Source organism: Pleurodeles waltl, chromosome 11 (assembly GCF_031143425.1).
Source record: "Pleurodeles waltl isolate 20211129_DDA chromosome 11, aPleWal1.hap1.20221129, whole genome shotgun sequence".
NCBI lineage: Eukaryota > Metazoa > Chordata > Amphibia > Caudata > Salamandridae > Pleurodeles > Pleurodeles waltl.
The window spans coordinates 32,051,375-32,072,455 of NC_090450.1; the positions used below are offsets into that span (position 1 = coordinate 32,051,375).

General features: G+C 48.5%; 2 long non-coding RNA genes across 3 annotated transcripts in view; both read right to left on the reverse strand.

Annotated features, from left to right (window-relative positions):
• LOC138266548 (uncharacterized) overlaps window positions 1-21,081 on the reverse strand; it is a 153,034-nt gene that overhangs the window by 64,854 nt on the left and 67,099 nt on the right. The window lies entirely within an intron of this gene.
• Window positions 210-19,312, reverse strand: LOC138266547 (uncharacterized). Its single transcript, XR_011199539.1, has 3 exons — window positions 19,233-19,312; window positions 19,048-19,125; window positions 210-370 (listed from the first exon to the last, which is right to left on the reverse strand). It is a non-coding gene; the product is annotated as an uncharacterized lncRNA (long non-coding RNA).

The window sequence follows — 21,081 nt, forward strand, 5'->3', positions numbered from 1 at the left end:
TCTATCGACCATCCACTTCCATATCTCCATCTACCCATAGCCAGCACACTGGACCTGGACTACCTACAGCTGGACTCACCACTCTGATGATCTCCGCCGCCATGACACCACTCATCGACCCTCACACTTGTACATACCAAATAAACAACACTTTAGCACAGTTCATGTCTACTTATTTATTTGTCATGAGTATGCATGCAACTGGCAATACGTGTACAACTGCCAACCCATCGTCCAGCACATTCATGGGAGCATAACAGAGGGGGAAGCAATATCCCAGGAGGACAGACGTGTAGCAGGCAGTGGCAGAACATATGTATCACTGGAGGCAACAGTCCAAGCAGGAACCACAGAACACCACAACATTGTCCTGAAAGTAGAGCAAGACAGGGACAATAATCACTGTAGGAGTCACAGATGCCATCTCCACACAAATGCACTGTAGGAACCGGAATCCAAGGCAGATATGCCATCCAGGTCCACAACCAAATGGCCAATACCTACACACATTAACAACACATACCAACCCAATGGTCCAACTTGCACAGCACCCAGTGCCAGACCTGAACCCATACCCACTGCCACCAACAACAATGTAGCACTGCCCCGCAATGTCAAATTCCAGGATAGATACTGCACACAAACAACAACCCTCTGTGGCTGTAGGAGGCTGGACTGGCTTGTAGTGAGTACCAAGGGGTATTTGCACCTTGCACCAGGCCCAGTTATCCCTTATTAGTGTATAGGGTGTCTAGCAGCTTAGGCTGATAGATAATGGTAGCTTAGCAGAGCAGCTTAGGCTGAACTAGGAGACGTGTGAAGCTACTACAGTACCACTTAGTGTCATATGCACAATATCATAAGAAAACACAATACACAGTTATACTAAAAATAAAGGTACTTTATTTTTATGACAATATGCCCAAGTATCTTAGAGTGTACCCTCAGTGAGAGGATAGGAAATATACACAAGATATATATACACAATAGTAAAAATATGCAGTATAGTCTTTGAAAACAGTGCAAACAATGTATAGTTACAATAGGATGCAATGGGGAAACATAGGGATAGGGGCAACACAAACCATATACTCCAAAAGTGGAATGCGAACCACGAATGGACCCCAAACCTATGTGACCTTGTAGAGGGTCGCTGGGACTATTAGAAAATAGTGAGAGTTAGAAAAATAACCCTCCCCAAGACCCTGAAAAGTGAGTGCAAAGTGCACTAAAGTTCCCCTAAGGACAAAATAGTCGTGTTAGAGGAATAATGCAGGAAAGACACAAACCAGCAATGCAACAACTGTGGATTTCCAATCTAGGGTACCTGTGGAACAAGGGGACCAAGTCCAAAAGTCACAAGCAAGTCGGAGATGGGCAGATGCCCAGGAAATGCCAGCTGCGGGTGCAAAGAAGCTTCGACTGGACAGAAGAAGCTGAGGTTTCTGCAGGAACATAAAGGGCTAGAGACTTCCCCTTTGGTGGACGGATCCCTCTCGCCTTGGAGAGTCGTGCAGAAGTGATTTCCCGCCGGAAGGACGCCAACAAGCCTTGCTAGGCGCAAATCGTGCGTTTGGCGTTTTTGGACGCTGCTGGGGCCCAGGAGGGACCAGGAGGTCGCAAATTGGACCTGAAGAGAGAGGGGACGTCGAGCAAGACAAAGAGCCCTCACTGAAGCAGGTAGTACCCGGAGAAGTGCCAGAAACAGGCACTATGAGGATGCGTGAAACGGTGCTCGCCGAAGTTGCACAAAGGAGTCCCACGTCGCCGGAGACCAACTTAGAAAGTCGTGCAATGCAGGTTATAGTGCCGTGGACCCAGGCTTGGCTGTGCACAAAGGATTTCCGCCAGAAGTGCACAGGGGCCGGAGTAGCTTGCAAAGTCGCGGTTCCCAGCAATGCAGCCCAGCGAGGTGAGGCAAGGACTTACCTCCACCAAACTTGGACTGAAGAGTCACTGGACTGTGGGGGTCACTTGGACAGAGTCGCTGGATTCGAGGGACCTCGCTCGTCGTGCTGAGAGGAGACCCAAGGGACCGGTAATGCAGCTTTTTGGTGCCTGCGGTTGCAGGGGGAAGATTCCGTCGACCCACGGGAGATTTCTTCGGAGCTTCTGGTGCAGAGAGGAGGCAGGCTACCCCCACAGCATGCACAAGCAGGAAAACAGTCGAGAAGGTGGCAGGATCAGCGTTACAGAGTTGCAGTAGTCGTCTTTGCTACTATGTTGCAGGTTTGCAGGCTTCCAGCGCGGTCAGCGGTCGTTTCCTTATCAGAAGGTGAAGAGGGAGATGCAGAGGAACTCGGATGAGCTCGTGCATTCGTTATCTGCAGTTTCCCCAGAGACAGAGACCCTAAATAGCCAGAAAAGAGGGTTTGGCTACCTAGGAGAGAGGATAGGCTACTAACACCTGAAGGAGCCTATCAGCAGGAGTCTCTGACATCACCTGGTGGCACTGGCCACTCAGAGCAGTCCAGTGTGTCAGCAGCACCTCTGTTTCCAAGATGGCAGAGGTCTGGAGCACACTGGAGGAGCTCTGGACACCTCCCAGGGGAGGTGCAGGTCAGGGGAGTGGTCACTCCCCTTTCCTTTGTCCAGTTTCGCGCCAGAGCAGGGGCTAAGGGGTCCCTGAACCGGTGTAGACTGGCTTATGCAGAATTGGGCACCTCTGTGCCCAACAAAGCATTTCCAGAGGCTGGGGGAGGCTACTCCTCCCCTGCCTTCACACCATTTTCCAAAGGGAGAGGGTGTCACACCCTCTCTCAGAGGAAGTTCTTTGTTCTGCCATCCTGGGCCAGGCCTGGCTGGACCCCAGGAGGGCAGCTGCCTGTCTGAGGGGTTGGCAGCAGCAGCAGCTGCAGTGAAACCCCAGGAAGGGCAGTTTGGCAGTACCAGGGTCTGTGCTACAGACCACTGGGATCATGGGATTGTGCCAACTATGCCAGGATGGCATAGAGGGGGCAATTCCATGATCATAGACATGTTACATGGCCATATTCGGAGTTACCATTGTGAAGCTACATATAGGTAGTGACCTATATGTAGTGCACGCGTGTAATGGTGTCCCCGCACTCACAAAGTTCAGGGAATTGGCTCTGAACAATGTGGGGGCACCTTGGCTAGTGCCAGGGTGCCCTCACACTAAGTAACTTTGCACCTAACCTTTACCAGGTAAAGGTTAGACATATAGGTGACTTATAAGTTACTTAAGTGCAGTGTAAAATGGCTGTGGAATAACGTGGACGTTATTTCACTCAGGCTGCAGTGGCAGGCCTGTGTAAGAATTGTCTGAGCTCCCTATGGGTGGCAAAAGAAATGCTGCAGCCCATAGGGATCTCCTGGAACCCCAATACCCTGGGTACCTCAGTACCATATACTAGGGAATTATAAGGGTGTTCCAGTAAGCCAATGTAAATTGGTAAAAATGGTCACTAGCCTGTCAGTGACAATTTGGAAAGAAATGAGAGAGCATAACCACTGAGGTTCTGATTAGCAGAGCCTCAGTGAGACAGTTAGTCACTACACAGGTAACACATTCAGGCACACTTATGAGCACTGGGGCCCTGGGTTACCAGGGTCCCAGTGACACATACAACTAAAACAACATATATACAGTGAAAAATGGGGGTAACATGCCAGGCAAGATGGTACTTTCCTACACAACCCCCCCCCAAACGAAGGACAATAAGACTAGCCATGACCTGATGAGTCTTCATTGTCTAAGTGGAAATATCTGGAGAGTCCATCTGCATTGGAGTGGCTACTCCCAGGTCTATGTTCCACTGTATAGTCCATTCCCTGTAGGGATATGGACCACCTCAACAATTTAGGATTTTCACCTTTCATTTGTTTTAGCCAAAGTAGAGGTTTGTGGTCTGTCTGAACAATGAAGTGAGTGCCAAACAGGTATGGCCTCAACTTCTTCAGAGCCCAGACCACAGCAAAGGCCTCCCTCTCAATGGCAGACCAACGCTTTTCTCTAGGGGTCAACCTTCTACTAATAAAAGCAACAGGTTGATCCTGGCCCTCAGAATTAAGTTGTGATAGGACTGCCCCTACTCCTAATTCAGATGCATCAGTTTGGACATAGAATTTTTTAGAGTAAGAAGGGCTTTTCAGGACAGGTGCAGAGCACATGGCCTGCTTCAGCTCCTCAAAAGCTTTCTGACAGTTTGCTGCCCATAATACCTTTTTAGGCATTTTCTTGGATGTGAGGTCATTAAGAGGGGCTGCAATGGAGCCATAGTTCTTAATGAACCTCCTGTAGTACCCAGTGAGGCCTAGGAAGGCTCTCACCTGAGTCTGTGTGGTAGGGGGAACCCAATCAATAATTGTTTGGATTTTCCCCTGAAGTGGTGCAATCTGTTCCCCACCAACAAGGTGTCCCAGATAAACCACCTTACCCTGCCCTATCTGGCACTTTGAAGCCTTGATAGTGAGGCCTGCCTTTTGCAGGGCCTCCAAAACTTTCCATAGGTGGACCAGGTGATCATCCCAGCTGGAGCTAAAGACAGCTATATCGTCCAAATATGCTGCACTGAAAGCTTCCAGCCCTTGCAGGACTGTGTTCACCAACCTTTGAAAAGTGGCAGGTGCATTTTTCAAACCAAAAGGCATTACAGTAAACTGGTAATGTCCTCCAATGGTAGAAAATGCAGTCTTAGATTTAGCCTCTTCTGATAATTTGATCTGCCAATACCCTGCAGTCAAATCAAAAGTGCTTAGATACTTGGCAGATGCCAGTGTATCTATAAGCTCATCTGCCCTGGGTAAAGGGTGAGCATCAGTTTTGGTTACCAAGTTGAGACCTCTATAGTCTACACAAAACCGCATTTCCTTCTTTCCATCTTTAGAATTGGGTTTTGGTACCAGTACCACAGGAGAAGCCCATGGACTGTCAGAGTGCTCAACCACTCCTAGTTCCAACATTTTCTGAACTTCTTGCTTTATGCAGTCCCTGACATGGTCAGGCTGCCTATAGATCTTACTTTTGACAGGTAAACTGTCTCCAGTATCTATAGTGTGCTCACACCAAGAAGTGGTGCCTGGCACAGTAGAGAAGAGTTCTGAAAATTGTCCTAGGAGATTTATGCAATGGTCTTTCTGCTCAGCAGTAAGACAATCTGCCAAAACTACACCTTCCACAAGAGCATCTTGTTCTGTGGAAGAGAAGAGATCAGGTAGAGGATCACTGTCTTCTTCCTGTCCCTCATCAGTTGCCATGAGCAGGGTGAGATCAGCCCTGTCATAGTAGGGTTTCAGGCGGTTGACATGGAGCACCCTAAGGGGGCTCCTGGCAGTGCCTAAGTCAACCAAGTAGGTGACTTCACCCTTCTTTTCAACAATTGTGTGGGGTCCACTCCATTTATCTTGGAGTGCTCTTGGGGCCACAGGCTCCAAGACCCACACTTTCTGCCCTGGTTGGTACTGAACCAAAACAGCCTTCTGATCATGCCATTGCTTCTGGAGCTCTTGGCTGGCCTGAAGGTTTTTACTGGCCTTTTTCATGTACTCAGCCATCCTTGATCTGAGGCCAAGTACATAGTCCACAATATCCTGCTTAGGAGCTTTTAAAGGTTGTTCCCAACCCTCCTTTACAAGTGTGAGTGGACCCCTAACAGGGTGTCCAAAAAGAAGTTCAAAGGGGCTGAAGCCCACTCCTTTCTGGGGTACCTCCCTGTAGGCAAAAAGGAGGCATGGTAGAAGGATATCCCATCTCCTGCGGAGTTTTTCAGGGAGACCCATAATCATGCCTTTGAGAGTTTTATTAAATCTCTCCACCAGTCCATTTGTTTGTGGATGATAGGGTGTTGTGAACTTGTACGTTACACCACACTCCTTCCACATGGCCTTTAAGTATGCAGACATGAAATTGCTTCCCCTGTCTGATACTACTTCCTTTGGGAAGCCCACCCTGGAAAATATTCCCAGGAGGGCCTTTGCCACTGCAGGAGCTGTAGTGGTCCTTAAAGGAATAGCTTCAGGATATCTTGTGGCAAGGTCCACTACCACCAAGATAAACCTATTGCCTGAAGCAGTAGGAGGGTCAAGGGGGCCAACTATGTCAACCCCTACCCTTTCAAAGGGAACCCCAACCACAGGCAGTGGAATAAGGGGTGCCTTTGGTGTGCCACCTGTCTTGCCACTGGCTTGACAGGTTTCACAGGACTTACAAAATTCCTTTGTGTCCTCAGACATCCTAGGCCAATGAAACAGGGGAACAAGCCTGTCCCAAGTTTTCATTTGTCCTAGATGCCCAGCTAAGGGAATGTCATGTGCCAGTGTTAGGAGGAACTTTCTGTACTCCTGAGGAATCACTAATCTCCTGGCAGCTCCAGGTTTAGGATCCCTATGCTCAGTGTACAAGAGGTTGTCCTCCCAGTAAACTCTGTGAGAGTCACTGACATCCCCATTAGCCTGTTTGACAGCTTGCTGTCTGAGACCCTCTAATGTGGGACAGGTTTGCTGTGCCACACTCAGCTCCTCTCTGGCAGGCCCCCCTTCACCCAAAAGCTCAGCAGTGTCTGCTTCCAGCTCCTCTGGTGTAGGTTCTGCACAGGGAGGGAATTCTTCTTCCTCAGAAGTAGAATCCACTGTAGAGGGAGGGATAGTAGGAAGTGGTTTGCTTCTACTAGCCCTAGCTTTAGGGAGCACTTGGTCCATTGTTCCAGGATCCAAGCTTCCCTGTCCTTTTTGCTTTTTGGCCTGAGCCCTTGTCAAAGCAAAAATATGCCCTGGGATGCCCAGCATTGCTGCATGGGCCTCCAACTCCACATCTGACCAAGCTGATGTCTCCAAATCATTCCCTAATAGACAGTCTACAGGTAAATCTGAAGCTACCACAACTTTCTTTGGACCAGTTACCCCCCCCCCCAGTTGAGATTTACAACAGCCATGGGGTGGCTTTGTGTTATGTTGTGAGCATCGGTTACTTGGTACTGGTGTCCAAGTATGTGTTGTTCAGGGTGCACCAGTTTCTCAATCACCATTGTGACACTGGCACCTGTGTCCCTGTAGGCCTGGACCTCAACACCATTTATTAGGGTTAGTTGCTTGTACTTCTCCAAGTTATGGGGGCAAGCAACCAAAGTGGCTAAATCAATAGCCCCTTCAGAGACTAAAGTAGCCTCTGTGGTCTCCCTAATCAGACCAACCCCAACTAAATTACCAAAAGTGAGCCCAGCTACTCCCTTGGATTGGCTATTAGTAGGTTTGCTCCCACCACCACTGCTATTAGTAGGGACACTAGGTGTAGCAGTAGGGGTTGTAGTGGTAGGAGCTGTGGTGCCTTTCTTTGGACAACTGGGATCTGTTGTCCAATGGCCTTTTATTTTACATAAATAGCACCATGGTTTCTTTTCCTTGTTCTGATTAAAGGAGGATTTGGACCCACCACCCCCACCAGAGTGTTTTTGTGGGCCTGATGAAGACTCATTTTTAGATTTGTCCCCACCCTTGTCAGAAGACTTACCATCCTTCTTTTTGTTGCCATCTTTGTCACCCCCTGTATGAACTTTTCTGTTCACTCTTGTTCTGACCCATTTGTCTGCCTTCTTTCCCAATTCTTGGGGAGAGGTCAGATCAGAGTCCACCAAGTACTGGTGCAACAAATCAGACACACAATTGTTAAGAATATGCTCTCTCAGGATCAAGTTATACAGGCTGTCATAATCAGTAACTTTACTGCCATGTAACCACCCCTCCAAGGCCTTCACTGAATGGTCAATAAAATCAACCCAGTCTTGTGAAGACTCCTTTTTGGTCTCTCTGAACTTTATCCTGTACTGTTCAGTGGTTAAGCCATAACCATCCAGGAGTGCATTCTTAATAACTTGGAAATTATTAGCATCATTTTCTTTCACAGTAAGGAGCCTATCCCTACCTTTTCCACTAAATGATAGCCATAGGATAGCAGCCCACTGCCTTTGAGGGACATCCTGTACAACACAGGCCCTCTCAAGTGCAGCAAACCACTTGTTAATGTCATCCCCCTCCTTATAAGGGGGAACTATCTTGTGCAGATTCCTGGAATCATGCTCTTTTGCAGGATGACTATGGGGAATACTGCTGCTGCCACCATGGGTATCTAAACCCAACTTCTGTCTTTCCTTCTCTAATTCAAAAGACTGTCTATCCAAATCCAGCTGTTGCTTTTTAAGCTTCAGTCTGGTTTGTTCCACCCTCAACTTATTGAGTTCCCTCTCTAACATTCTGTCATCAGGGTTGGTGGGAGGGACATTTCTAGAAACAGAGCTATGATGGGAAGGAACAGAAGGAGACCTGTCCCTTACAGGGGCCACCCTAACAGCTTGGTTTACAGAAACATTACTACCAGTATGGTGAGAATATATGCTTTTGCTATGATGTGAGACAACACTATTTCTCTTGTGTGGCTCATCATCATTACCATCTATGCTAGACTGTCTAGTAATGGGCAGGCTAGGAAGTTTCTTTCCTGAATCTTTTCCTGGGGGAGTCCCTGAATCAGATTGAGAACTATTAGGTACTTTTTCAACAGATGGGGCACCTATGGCCTTATCCTGTTCTCTAAGCATGTTAAGTAACAGTTCCAAGGAAGGATTCTTCCCTACACTCAAACCTCTCTCTATACAGAGACTCCTTGCTCTTTTCCAGCTAAGGTTGTCATATGCAAGTTTGGACAGATCAACACTTTGGCCTGTGCCAGACATTTTTTTAGAGAGAGTTAAAGTGATAGAAAAAGAGAAAAAAGTTTTCAGAACTTTTTGAAAAGACAGAAAAAAAAACTTTTTAAACTTTTAAGAACTTTTTGAAAGTCTAGAAGTACTTTTCAGCACTTAGAAAAGAGTGAAAAGAGGAAATGCAAAACTTTTTGGCTATGTGTATATACACTGACCTTGTTTTGTATATTTTTCTCTTATGAAAAGTACAATGACAAGAGTGGTAAGTAGTCTCAAGCACTTATCCCACCACTGCACAACCAATGTAGGAGGCTGGACTGGCTTGTAGTGAGTACCAAGGGGTATTTGCACCTTGCACCAGGCCCAGTTATCCCTTATTAGTGTATAGGGTGTCTAGCAGCTTAGGCTGATAGATAATGGTAGCTTAGCAGAGCAGCTTAGGCTGAACTAGGAGACGTGTGAAGCTACTACAGTACCACTTAGTGTCATATGCACAATATCATAAGAAAACACAATACACAGTTATACTAAAAATAAAGGTACTTTATTTTTATGACAATATGCCCAAGTATCTTAGAGTGTACCCTCAGTGAGACGATAGGAAATATACACAAGATATATATACACAATAGTAAAAATATGCAGTATAGTCTTAGAAAACAGTGCAAACAATGTATAGTTACAATAGGATGCAATGGGGAAACATAGGGATAGGGGCAACACAAACCATATACTCCAAAAGTGGAATGCGAACCACGAATGGACCCCAAACCTATGTGACCTTGTAGAGGGTCGCTGGGACTATTAGAAAATAGTGAGAGTTAGAAAAATAACCCTCCCCAAGACCCTGAAAAGTGAGTGCAAAGTGCACTAAAGTTCCCCTAAGGACAAAATAGTCGTGTTAGAGGAATAATGCAGGAAAGACACAAACCAGCAATGCAACAACTGTGGATTTCCAATCTAGGGTACCTGTGGAACAAGGGGACCAAGTCCAAAAGTCACAAGCAAGTCGGAGATGGGCAGATGCCCAGGAAATGCCAGCTGCGGGTGCAAAGAAGCTTTGACTGGACAGAAGAAGCTGAGGTTTCTGCAGGAACGAAAAGGGCTAGAGACTTCCCCTTTGGTGGACGGATCCCTCTCGCCTTGGAGAGTCGTGCAGAAGTGTTTTCCCGCCGGAAGGATGCCAACAAGCCTTGCTAGGCGCAAATCGTGCGTTTGGCGTTTTTGGACGCTGCTGGGGCCCAGGAGGGACCAGGAGGTCGCAAATTGGACCTGAAGAGAGAGGGGATGTCGAGCAAGACAAAGAGCCCTCACTGAAGCAGGTAGTACCCGGAGAAGTGCCAGAAACAGGCACTACGAGGATGCGTGAAACGGTGCTCGCCGAAGTTGCACAAAGGAGTCCCACGTCGCCGGAGACCAACTTAGAAAGTCGTGCAATGCAGGTTAGAGTGCCGTGGACCCAGGCTTGGCTGTGCACAAAGGATTTCCGCCGGAAGTGCACAGGGGCCGGAGTAGCTTGCAAAGTCGCGATTCCCAGCAATGCAGCCCAGCAAGGTGAGGCAAGGACTTACCTCCACCAAACTTGGACTGAAGAGTCACTGGACTGTGGGGGTCACTTTCACAGAGTTGCTGGATTCGAGGGACCTCGCTCGTCGTGCTGAGAGGAGACCCAAGGGACCGGTAATGCAGCTTTTTGGTGCCTGCGGTTGCAGGGGGAAGATTCCGTCGACCCACAGGAGATTTCTTCGGAGCTTCTGGTGCAGAGAGGAGGCAAGCTACCCCCACAGCATGCACAAGCAGGAAAACAGTCGAGAAGGCGGCAGGATCAGCGTTACAGAGTTGCAGTAGTCGTCTTTGCTACTATGTTGCAGGTTTGCAGGCTTCCAGCGCGGTCAGCGGTCGTTTCCTTATCAGAAGGTGAAGAGGGAGATGCAGAGGAACTCGGATGAGCTCGTGCATTCGTTATCTGCAGTTTCCCCAGAGACAGAGACCCTAAATAGCCAGAAAAGAGGGTTTGGCTACCTAGGAGAGAGGATAGGCTACTAACACCTGAAGGAGCCTATCAGCAGGAGTCTCTGGCGTCACCTGGTGGCACTGGCCACTCAGAGCAGTCCAGTGTGTCAGCAGCACCTCTGTTTCCAAGATGGCAGAGGTCTGGAGCACACTGGAGGAGCTCTGGACACCTCCCAGGGGAGGTGCAGGTCAGGGGAGTGGTCACTCCCCTTTCCTTTGTCCAGTTTCGCGCCAGAGCAGGGGCTAAGGGGTCCCTGAACCGGTGTAGACTGGCTTATGCAGAATTGGGCACCTCTGTGCCCAACAAAGCATTTCCAGAGGCTGGGGGAGGCTACTCCTCCCCTGCCTTCACACCATTTTCCAAAGGGAGAGGGTGTCACACCCTCTCTCAGAGGAAGTTCTTTGTTCTGCCATCCTGGGCCAGGCCTGGCTGGACCCCAGGAGGGCAGCTGCCTGTCTGAGGGGTTGGCAGCAGCAGCAGCTGCAGTGAAACCCCAGGAAGGGCAGTTTGGCAGTACCAGGGTCTGTGCTACAGACCACTGGGATCATGGGATTGTGCCAACTATGCCAGGATGGCATAGAGGGGGCAATTCCATGATCATAGACATGTTACATGGCCATATTCGGAGTTACCATTGTGAAGCTACATATAGGTAGTGACCTATATGTAGTGCACGCGTGTAATGGTGTCCCCGCACTCACAAAGTTCAGGGAATTGGCTCTGAACAATGTGGGGGCACCTTGGCTAGTGCCAGGGTGCCCTCACACTAAGTAACTTTGCACCTAACCTTTACCAGGTAAAGGTTAGACATATAGGTGACTTATAAGTTACTTAAGTGCAGTGTAAAATGGCTGTGGAATAACGTGGACGTTATTTCACTCAGGCTGCAGTGGCAGGCCTGTGTAAGAATTGTCTGAGCTCCCTATGGGTGGCAAAAGAAATGCTGCAGCCCATAGGGATCTCCTGGAACCCCAATACCCTGGGTACCTCAGTACCATATACTAGGGAATTATAAGGGTGTTCCAGTAAGCCAATGTAAATTGGTAAAAATGGTCACTAGCCTGTCAGTGACAATTTGGAAAGAAATGAGAGAGCATAACCACTGAGGTTCTGATTAGCAGAGCCTCAGTGAGACAGTTAGTCACTACACAGGTAACACATTCAGGCACACTTATGAGCACTGGGGCCCTGGGTTACCAGGGTCCCAGTGACACATACAACTAAAACAACATATATACAGTGAAAAATGGGGGTAACATGCCAGGCAAGATGGTACTTTCCTACAGTGGCACACACATGACACCTGCACTGGCGGCTCAGGATACATCCTACATACACATTGTTGGCAACACTGCACCAGCACAACAGCTGCCTGACTATGGGCCTGACCTGTACACTGTGATTACCTAAGTCATGGGTACATGTGACATCCCCTGAACCCACCCAGAGTCAGAGCTACAACCATTAGCATCAGTGGTCACAGACAACAGGTGGCATCAGGGACAAGGCAGACAGTTGTAGAGGACACATACCACACAGTTAACACATACCTGCATCTCAGCCAAAGTAATGTCTCATCAGCTCCACCCTGGAATCAGCTGCATCCTTATCATCATCCTCTTCATCACTCCCTATGTCACCTTCATCAGCCACTGGCACAGCTACCCCCTCCTCTGCATCCAGCAATGGGATCTGAGGCCTCAGTGACAGATTGTTCAGCATGCAGCAAGCCACAATGATCTGGCACACCTTCTGTGGGTTGTAGAGCAGGGCACCCCCGGAGACATGCAAACAGTGGAACCTGGCATTCAGCAGACCAAAGCATCTCTCAATGACCGGTCTGGTATGACCACGGGCTTCGTTAGAGAGGTTCTCTGCAACTGAGGTTGGTTGCCTTACGGGTGTCATGAGTCAGGGCAGGTTGCGACAGCCAGAGTCACCTGTGTGTATAGCGGGAGGAGACATGTGAAGACCAGGAGGAAAATAGGACAGGGAAACAAGGGTTCAGAGAGCTGAGGGTCGAACTTATGCTGGGGTACATACCGACGAGCCAGTCCTGGTCCCTCTGGAGTGGTGCCATCATGTGTGGGATACTGCTGTTCCGCAGGATGTATGAATCATGCACAGAGCCTGGGTACCTGGCCGTCACCTGGGAGATGTACTGGTCCGCGAGACACACCATCTGCACATTGACTGAATGAAAGTTGTTTGCAGTTTCTGTACACCTGTTCATTCCTCCTGGGTGGCACCATGGCAATGGGAGTACCATCAATGGCCCAAACCACAAGCGGGACGTGTGCCACGTGGTAGAATGCAGTTTTGACAGTGGCAAATTCTGCACGTCGGGGGAACCAGATGTAGCTGGACATATGTTTAATCAGGGCACACAGTACATCCTTCAGGACTTTGCTGAACATAGGCTGTGATATCCCAGCTGCAAGGCCCACTGTGACCTGGAAGGAGCCTGAGGCAAGGTAGTGGAGGACTGACAACACCTGCATTGTGGGAGTGATGGCATTGGGATGGTCAATGGCAGGCAACAGATCCATCTCCAACTGGGCCACCAGTTGCATTATGGTCACACGGTTCAGGCATTAGATCTGGATGATGTGACACTCTTGCAGGGTGGCAAGGTCGACTAGGGGCCTGTACAGTGGTGCAGTCTTCATCCTCAACCGTGCATAGGAGCACGTGAAGAGCGAACAGGACAGAGTTGGTAAAATGTTGTGCACCACAGAAGCATGACACACTAAAATTCACACACAATACACATTGTAAATGTAAATTGGTAACCGCCTGTCTGCATGCATTGGACAGGTGGAAATGAGATCATCCCGCTGGCGTAACATGTCATGGCGGTTCACACTGTTGCCAATGGGACGCAGGAGCCAATAGTGATCACCGCCAGCGTTGATGGTGATGTACGCGGAGTCCTTGACCGCCATTTCATTTGCTCATGCCCACTTGACTCCTGAACCTTGTGCCCTGAAGACCTACACTGCGTGTGTTGCTGTGTACTGACTATGGTAGCCAAGATGTCATGTCCTGCAGGAGGTAGGGCCCCAGCCTTCACCCAGGAGGAGTTGGAGCAGCTTGTGGACGGGTCCTGCCCCTGAATGGACAGTTGTATGGGACACCAGAGCAGCAGGTGAGCCCATTGTCATTGCCCAGTATGTGAGTTGTGCGCATGAGGATGGGGGCCTTGGTAAGTGGCAGTGTGAATGGAGCATGGACATGGGTGAGGGGCCTAAGGCTAATTTGTCTGATGATGTGTGGGTGTGGAAGTGTGATGTGTGCTGTCTACTACTGTACCAGAGATGCCACTGGGTGTGGAAGTGTGATGTGTGCTGTCTACTACTGTACCAGGGATGCCACTGTACATGACTGTGTTGTTTTGTCTGTGTCACCCATGCCCGTCGGCCCCTGACCCCTTATGGCCCGCATATTGGTGGTGGCCTACCCTGAAGTGGATGGATGCTTGAGGGCAGCACAGCAGACACATCAGGGTAAGTACTCACTTGCAACATATGTTGGCATGGTGGATCTGGGTGGGCACTATTGGGTAGCTGTGGCATGGATGGTAGGTACAATGATGTTTACTATGGGTTGTGTCCATCAGGACAGCATTGACATCACAGATGTAAGAAATGCCATGCAGTTAGTGGTAGCTGGGCAGACTCCTTCAATGTAGGAACTGTGTGGCCACCGGTGAGAAAGTAGCCTCTTTCTAGCATGGTTACCCCCACTTTTGGCCTGTTTGTGAGTGTGAATCAGTGTGTTTTTACTGTGGCACTGGGATCCTGCTAGCCAGAACCCCAGTGTTCATAGATAAAAACCTATATGTCAGTGTGTTTTGCCTGTCTAACTGGAATCCTACTAGCCAGGACCCCAGTGCTCATAGTTTGTGGCCCAATGTGTGTGTTTGACTGTGTCACTGAGGCTCTGCTAATCAGAACCTCAGTGCTTATGCTCTCTCTGCTTTTAAATTTGTCACTGTAGGCTAGTGACTTCATTTACCAATTTCAATTGGTACACTGGACCCCCCCTTATAAGTCCCTACTATATGGTACTTAGGTACCCAGCCCATTTGGGTTCCAGGAGATCCATATGGGCTGCAGCATTTCTTTTGCCACCCATAGGGAGCTCAGACAAACCCTTCCACCGGCCTGACATTGCAGCCTGCCTGAAATAACGCACACATTATTTCACAGCCATTTTTCACTGCACTGAAGTAACTTATAAGTCACCTATATGTCTAAACTTCACTTGCTGAAGGTTAGGTGCCAAGTTACTAAGTGTGAGGGCACCTTTGCACTAGCAAAGGTGCCCCCACATAGTTCAGGGCCATTTCCCGGGACTTTGTGAGTGTGGGGACACCATTACATGCATGCACTACATATAGGTCAATACCTATATGTAGCTTCACAATGGTAACTCTGAATATGGTCATGTAACATGTCTAAGATCATGGAATTGCCCCCACATTCCAAATATGGTATTGGGGAGCCAATTCCATGCATCCTGGGGGCTCCACCGTGGAACCCCAGTGCTGCTAAACCAGCTGTCTGAGGCTTGCACTGCAGTTATAGCTGCTGCCACCTCACGGACAGGGTTCTGCCCTCCTGGGATCTGAGCAGCTCAGTACCAAGAAGGCAGAACAAAGCAGTTCCTCTGAGAGCAGGGTGTTACGCACTCTCCCTTTGGAAAAAGGTGTTACAGGCTGGGAAGGGGTAGCCTCCCCCAGCCTCTGGAAATGCTTTGAAGGGCACAGATGGTGCCCTCTTTGCAAAAGCCAGTCTACACCAGTTCAGGGACAGCTTGTCCCCTGCTCTGGTGCGAAACTGGACAAAGGAAAGGGGAGTGACCACCCCCCTGCCCATCACCACCGTAGGGGTGATGCCCAGAGCTCCTCCAGTGTTTCCCAGACATCTGCCATCTTGATTTGCAAGGTGTGGGGACACTCTGGAGGGCTCTGAGTGGCCAGTGCCAGCAGGTGACGTCAGAGGCCCCTCTTGATAGGTCCTTACCTGATAAGGTAGCCAATCCCCCTCTCAGGGCTATTTAGGGTCTCTCCTGTGGGATTCTCTTCAGATTCTGCTTGCAAGTTGACCTTCAGGAATCCTCTGCAACTACTACTTCATCCTCTGACCTCGAATCAACCGCAGCCTGCTCCAGGAATTACTGTACCAGCAACAAAGTATCCACAAGGGATACTTTTCCTCTGCAACTTCAGCTCCAGCCTGCAACTGCAACAGTTTCCACAGTGTGCATGCTCTGACGACTCCCTGTCTTCATCCTGCACCAGAAGGACCAAAGACTCTCCTGTGTGGTGACGGAGTCACTCCCCTGCTCACGTAGGCACCTTCTAAGATGAAGACCGGTACCCTTGGCCTCCTCTCACAGCGACGAGCGTGCTCCTAAGGACAGAAAGGTTGGGCCTAATCGACATAGACTGTCCTGAAGTCCTGCTGGCACAATTTGGAGGAGGTAATACCTTGCCATCCCTGAGAGCGACAGTACCCCTTTGTACTGCGTCTTCTTCACCTCCTGAGGCCTCTGTGCAATATTTTCAAAATTCCTTCGTGCACAGCCTGGCTCAGGTCACCAGCACTCCATCCTGTAACACTCAACTCACTGAGTTGTTCTCCGGAGGCGTGGGACCTTCCTTTGTTGTGCTGCACCAACCGCGTTTTGCACCTCATTTGTACCCGTGTTCTGGGACTCCTGTGGGTGTTATCTGGCAACCTGAGGGCTCTTTAAAGTGCTGAGAGCCCCCTCTTTTCCTCACACAGAGTTGACGCCCCCAGGCCCCTCCTGGGTCCAGCCAGTGCCATTTTGATGCAAAACGCATATTTGTCATAACCAAGACTTGTTGGCGACTTCCAACACAAAATCACGTCTGCATCCATCTTCACGTCATGGGACATCCTTTGCATTATGCAGGAACCCGCTGGCATCTTCCTAGGGTGAATTCCTACAGTCTTCGTCCAACCGGGGACTCTTCTTTTGCACCCTCTTCTGGGTTGGCAGGGGCTCCTGCCCTTCCTGGAACTTCTTTCGACTTCTGGACTTGGTCCCCTTCTTTTGCAGGACTTCAGGTCCAGGAATCCAGCAATTGTTGTTTGTAGACTTGGTTGGTTACTGCAAAATCCCAATCACGAGGTGTAGTGTGTCCTAAGGAAACTTGCAATACTTTACTCCTGCTTTTCTGGGCTCTGGGTGGGGTAATTTACTTACCTTTACTGTATTCCCACTCTCCCAGCGATTCTGCTCACACGACAATTGTCTAGGGGGAATTTGTGATTCACATTCTACTTTCTTAGTATATGGATTGTGTTGCCTCTAGGCCTATTTACTCAAATTGAATTCTATAGCATTCCCTATTGTTTGCACTATCCTACGTCTAATTAATTACCTTATTTTGATGTCTAGTGTATATATTATGTATAATACTTACCTCCAGGAGGAGTTCAGCCTCTAAGATATGTCTGGTACTGTGTCACCCAAATAAACTCCCTTTAATTTTGGTAACACTGAGTATTGTCTTTACTTATGTATAAGTACTGTGTAACTATAAGTGGTATTACATGAGCTTTGCATGTCTCCTAGTTCAGCCTAAGCTGCTCTGCTATAGCTTCCTCTATCAGCCCAAGCTGCTAGAACACTACTAATTCACTAATAAGAGATAACTGGACCTAGTATAAGATGTAAGTACTCAAGGTACCCACTACAAACCAGGCCAGCCTCCTACTCCACCTACTTGCCGATGTGTTGACCAGTACATGGCAACAGGATCTTTAGACCTGGGGTGTCAGGGCATTGTGATTGGTCGTGACCAACCACTGTGCCAGAGTTCGAACAGAAGGGGCGCAATTAGTGGGAAAGAGGGGCGATCAAGTGTAAAGGATCGGCCACGGAGTCACTAAATGGTGCCTTCACAAGAGACCACACCCATCCCTCAACCGTTTACAAAAGTAAACAAAACACTGAAATTACCAACGTGAGGCACTCAAAAACAGTTATAGCACAAACATAATTATATTCAAAAAATAATGTAGTAAAATAATTACACAGTTCCAATTAGGTAATACAGTCAGTCCATGTATAACAGATCGAGTTTCTCGAAGTTTATTATAGAGAACAGTTCGCCTGAAGATGAAAACACCAAAGTATCCGATCATTGAAGCTTCACAAAATGATTTGAGACGCAAAACAGATCTTGAGATGCAATCAAGCCAACACGTGTTTCGTCAAGGGACCAAAATCCCACACAACTTCTTCAGGGCTGTAAATTGCATAGACACAACATTTGAGTTGAGAACAAAAATACCAAGTGTTTGAAACGGGTGAAAACACCCAATAATGCACAGAAGCAGAGAAGAAGGAGAAATCTCAAGAAGAGAAATAACTGAAAGCAACAGGAACACCCGAACATCACCAGAATAAAGCACCAAAAGTTTCAAAGTTCGCTACAACACAAATCAAATGGATCACCAAAGACCCCTAGTGCAAAAGACCAAGGGGGTCATTCTGACCCTGGCGGCCGGTGGCCGCCAGGGCCACCGACCACGGGAGCACCGCCAACAGGCTGGCGGTGCTCCCACGAGCATTCTGACCGCGGCGGTTCAGCCGCGGTCAGAAGCGGCAAGTCGGCGGGCTCCCGCCGACTTACCGCTGCTCGGGGGAATCCTTCATGGCGGCGGAGCGCGCTCCGCCACCATGAGGATTCTGACCCCCCCTACCGCCATCCTGTTCATGGCGGGAAAGCCGCCATGAACAGGATGGCGGTAGGGGGGGTCGCGGGGCCCCTGGGGGCCCCTGCCGTGCCCATGCCAATGGCATGGGCACGGCAGGGGCCCCCGTAAGAGGGCCCCGCAAAGTATTTCAGTGTCTGCCTTGCAGACACTGAAATACGCGACGGGTGCCACTGCACCCGTCGCACCTTCCCACTCCGCCGGCTCGATTACGAGCCGGCATCCTCGTGGGAAGGGAGTTTTTCCCTGGGCTGGCGGGCGGTCTTTTGGAGACCGCCCGCCAGCCCAGGGAAAAACTCATAATACCCTCCGCGGTCTTCTGACCGCGGAGCGGTATAATGGGGGCGGAATTCTGGCGGGCGGCCTCCGCCGCCCGCCAGAATCAGAATCACCCCCCAAATCTTAAAACTAATAGAAAATGTGCACTGCAAATTGTGGACCTAAAAGTTAAGCCTGAAATAGAGCACACAGAACATCTCAAGCAAGATCCCCATGAAACCTACTGGTAGAACATGCAGAAAAAAATAAATAATGAACACCCCAAAGGGTCATGTATAGTGTCCAATGAAATATAAGTAACGTGAGATTTGTCAGAATAACTGACTATAACGCTCACATTTACCTCAAAAGTAGAAACATCATGGTATGACAAGATTTCCTCAAAAACAATAGAGTCACGATGTCAGCGGTACGGGTCCAACTGTATAAAGTATAAACACACATGTTGAGAAAAGCGACCAACACCCTGTAGAGTACTAAGACCATCACCAGACCCGTTAAAGAAAACCAAAAGAATAACTTGTATACCTGAATAAGATCCCTCGTGAATAAACCAAAGTGTCCGTATTGGAAATCCCATATATTCAACTAGACTGCATAGATTTAATCCCCACAAAACTGCAAAGAGAGAAAAATCCCAAATGCACATTAGGAAAAATACCCTTAACTGATGTTAATCACCGTAAAGCGAAAAAGCGCAATGTCAAATGCACGTAACCAGGTCCTGACTTACCAAGTATCGTAAGCAAAGTAACCGGCGTCCCGGTGTGCGTCCCAAGTACGACTGCGAGTACGCTTACCTCGGTCGCTAACAAGCGGAAGTTGAATTAAAGCTGTGCATTTAGTAGAAATAGACAAAGGACCACCACCATGAAAAAAGCAAGAGGACAAGTGCACACCTCGCGTAAGGCCATAGTTTCTAGAATAACATACCAACATAGCCTGCATTCCCCATTGATGCCCCTGCCCTGTGGAGGCCTGCACTTTGCAGTCAGGAGTCAAGTTGGGGCATCAGCTTGTTCCCAATGTGCTTGGGGCACTGTGGATTTTGGCCTGGCCCTTGTGCCTGTATGTTAATTGTTAATTGCACACTTTTGCAAATTATTATACCTTTTGTGTTGATCTTACCTACCTAGTCCTGGCTTTCCTTCAACATGTATGTGTAGTGATTGTGGGTATTGACGTGTGTGTGTGTGTATATACTAACGCCCTTCCCTCCAGTGTGTGCTAGGCTGGTGCACTTACAGATGGTGTTGTGGTCGCCGTCACTGGTCTAGGAGTTGCAGGGCCAGGTAGAGGATTAGGAGGAGTTGCAATTTGCCTGCCATTGCACCAAAGACGTGCCTGTGTTCCTGAAGGTAGGTGTTCCCTTTTATATTGTTTGTTTCCGCCAGGCTTTTGGTGGAGGTGGTTCTGCCCCGGAAATCCTGGCGGTGTGCAACCTCATAAGATTGTTCTAGCATACTGCCTGACCGCCAGGCTGGAGGTGGCTGCTGCTTGGCGCGCCAGCCCTTCTGCTGTGGCGGGCCAAAAAACTTGGCTGTGCTTTGCAGGGACCTTCCCAGGACTTTTGATATGGCGGTCTTCACCTCTGGGCCTGCGGCGGTGCGGCTACCAACTCCACCGCAGCGGTATGCTGACCGCCATACTCGTAATGAGGGCCTTTGTATCTTCCGTATCTTACCAACATTATTCCAGTAGCTTCCAGGTTGTTACATTAATTTTCCAACCATAAACGCATTGTTTAGGAGAGGTTCTCTCCTTGGGATCTTCATTTAGTACTGAGGGTTTTACAGGAGGAGCCTTAAGAGGCCATTATATCAATAACTTTGGATTTATCATCATAAAAGTTTCTATTTGTGATTGCTATGCCTACTGGATGTAAGGTAGGAGATCTTGGGGAATAAAGCCATACCAGTACATTTTGATTATAAAGGTGAAGTGCATACAAACCCTTATTGTCTTAATAAGGTACTGTCAAAATGTCATTCTTTACATGAATTGCTTCTTTCAGGTCTTTCTCATGATCAAAAATCATTAGACTGTTCAGTTTTACATTGTTTGCATGTGTACGGAGCATTGAACGTTTAGAGAGTTTTGTAATATTACAAAAGACATGCATTTGCATTTTTTGATAAATTTTGTTCTTCAAGAAAAGTGGAGAAGTCATCCACTGATACGTTAATTAGATGGAATTGGTTGGTTATTGTAAAAGCATATTCAATTTGCATAGGTTTCCGCTACAGAAGCGATAGTAGCTATGTCTGCTATCATAGTTTCTGCATCAAATTATTGCATTTCTTTTGATAACATGGGTTGTGCAGCCAATTGGGCTGTTCCACATACATTTGTGAAGCATTATAAGGTAGACGTGGGT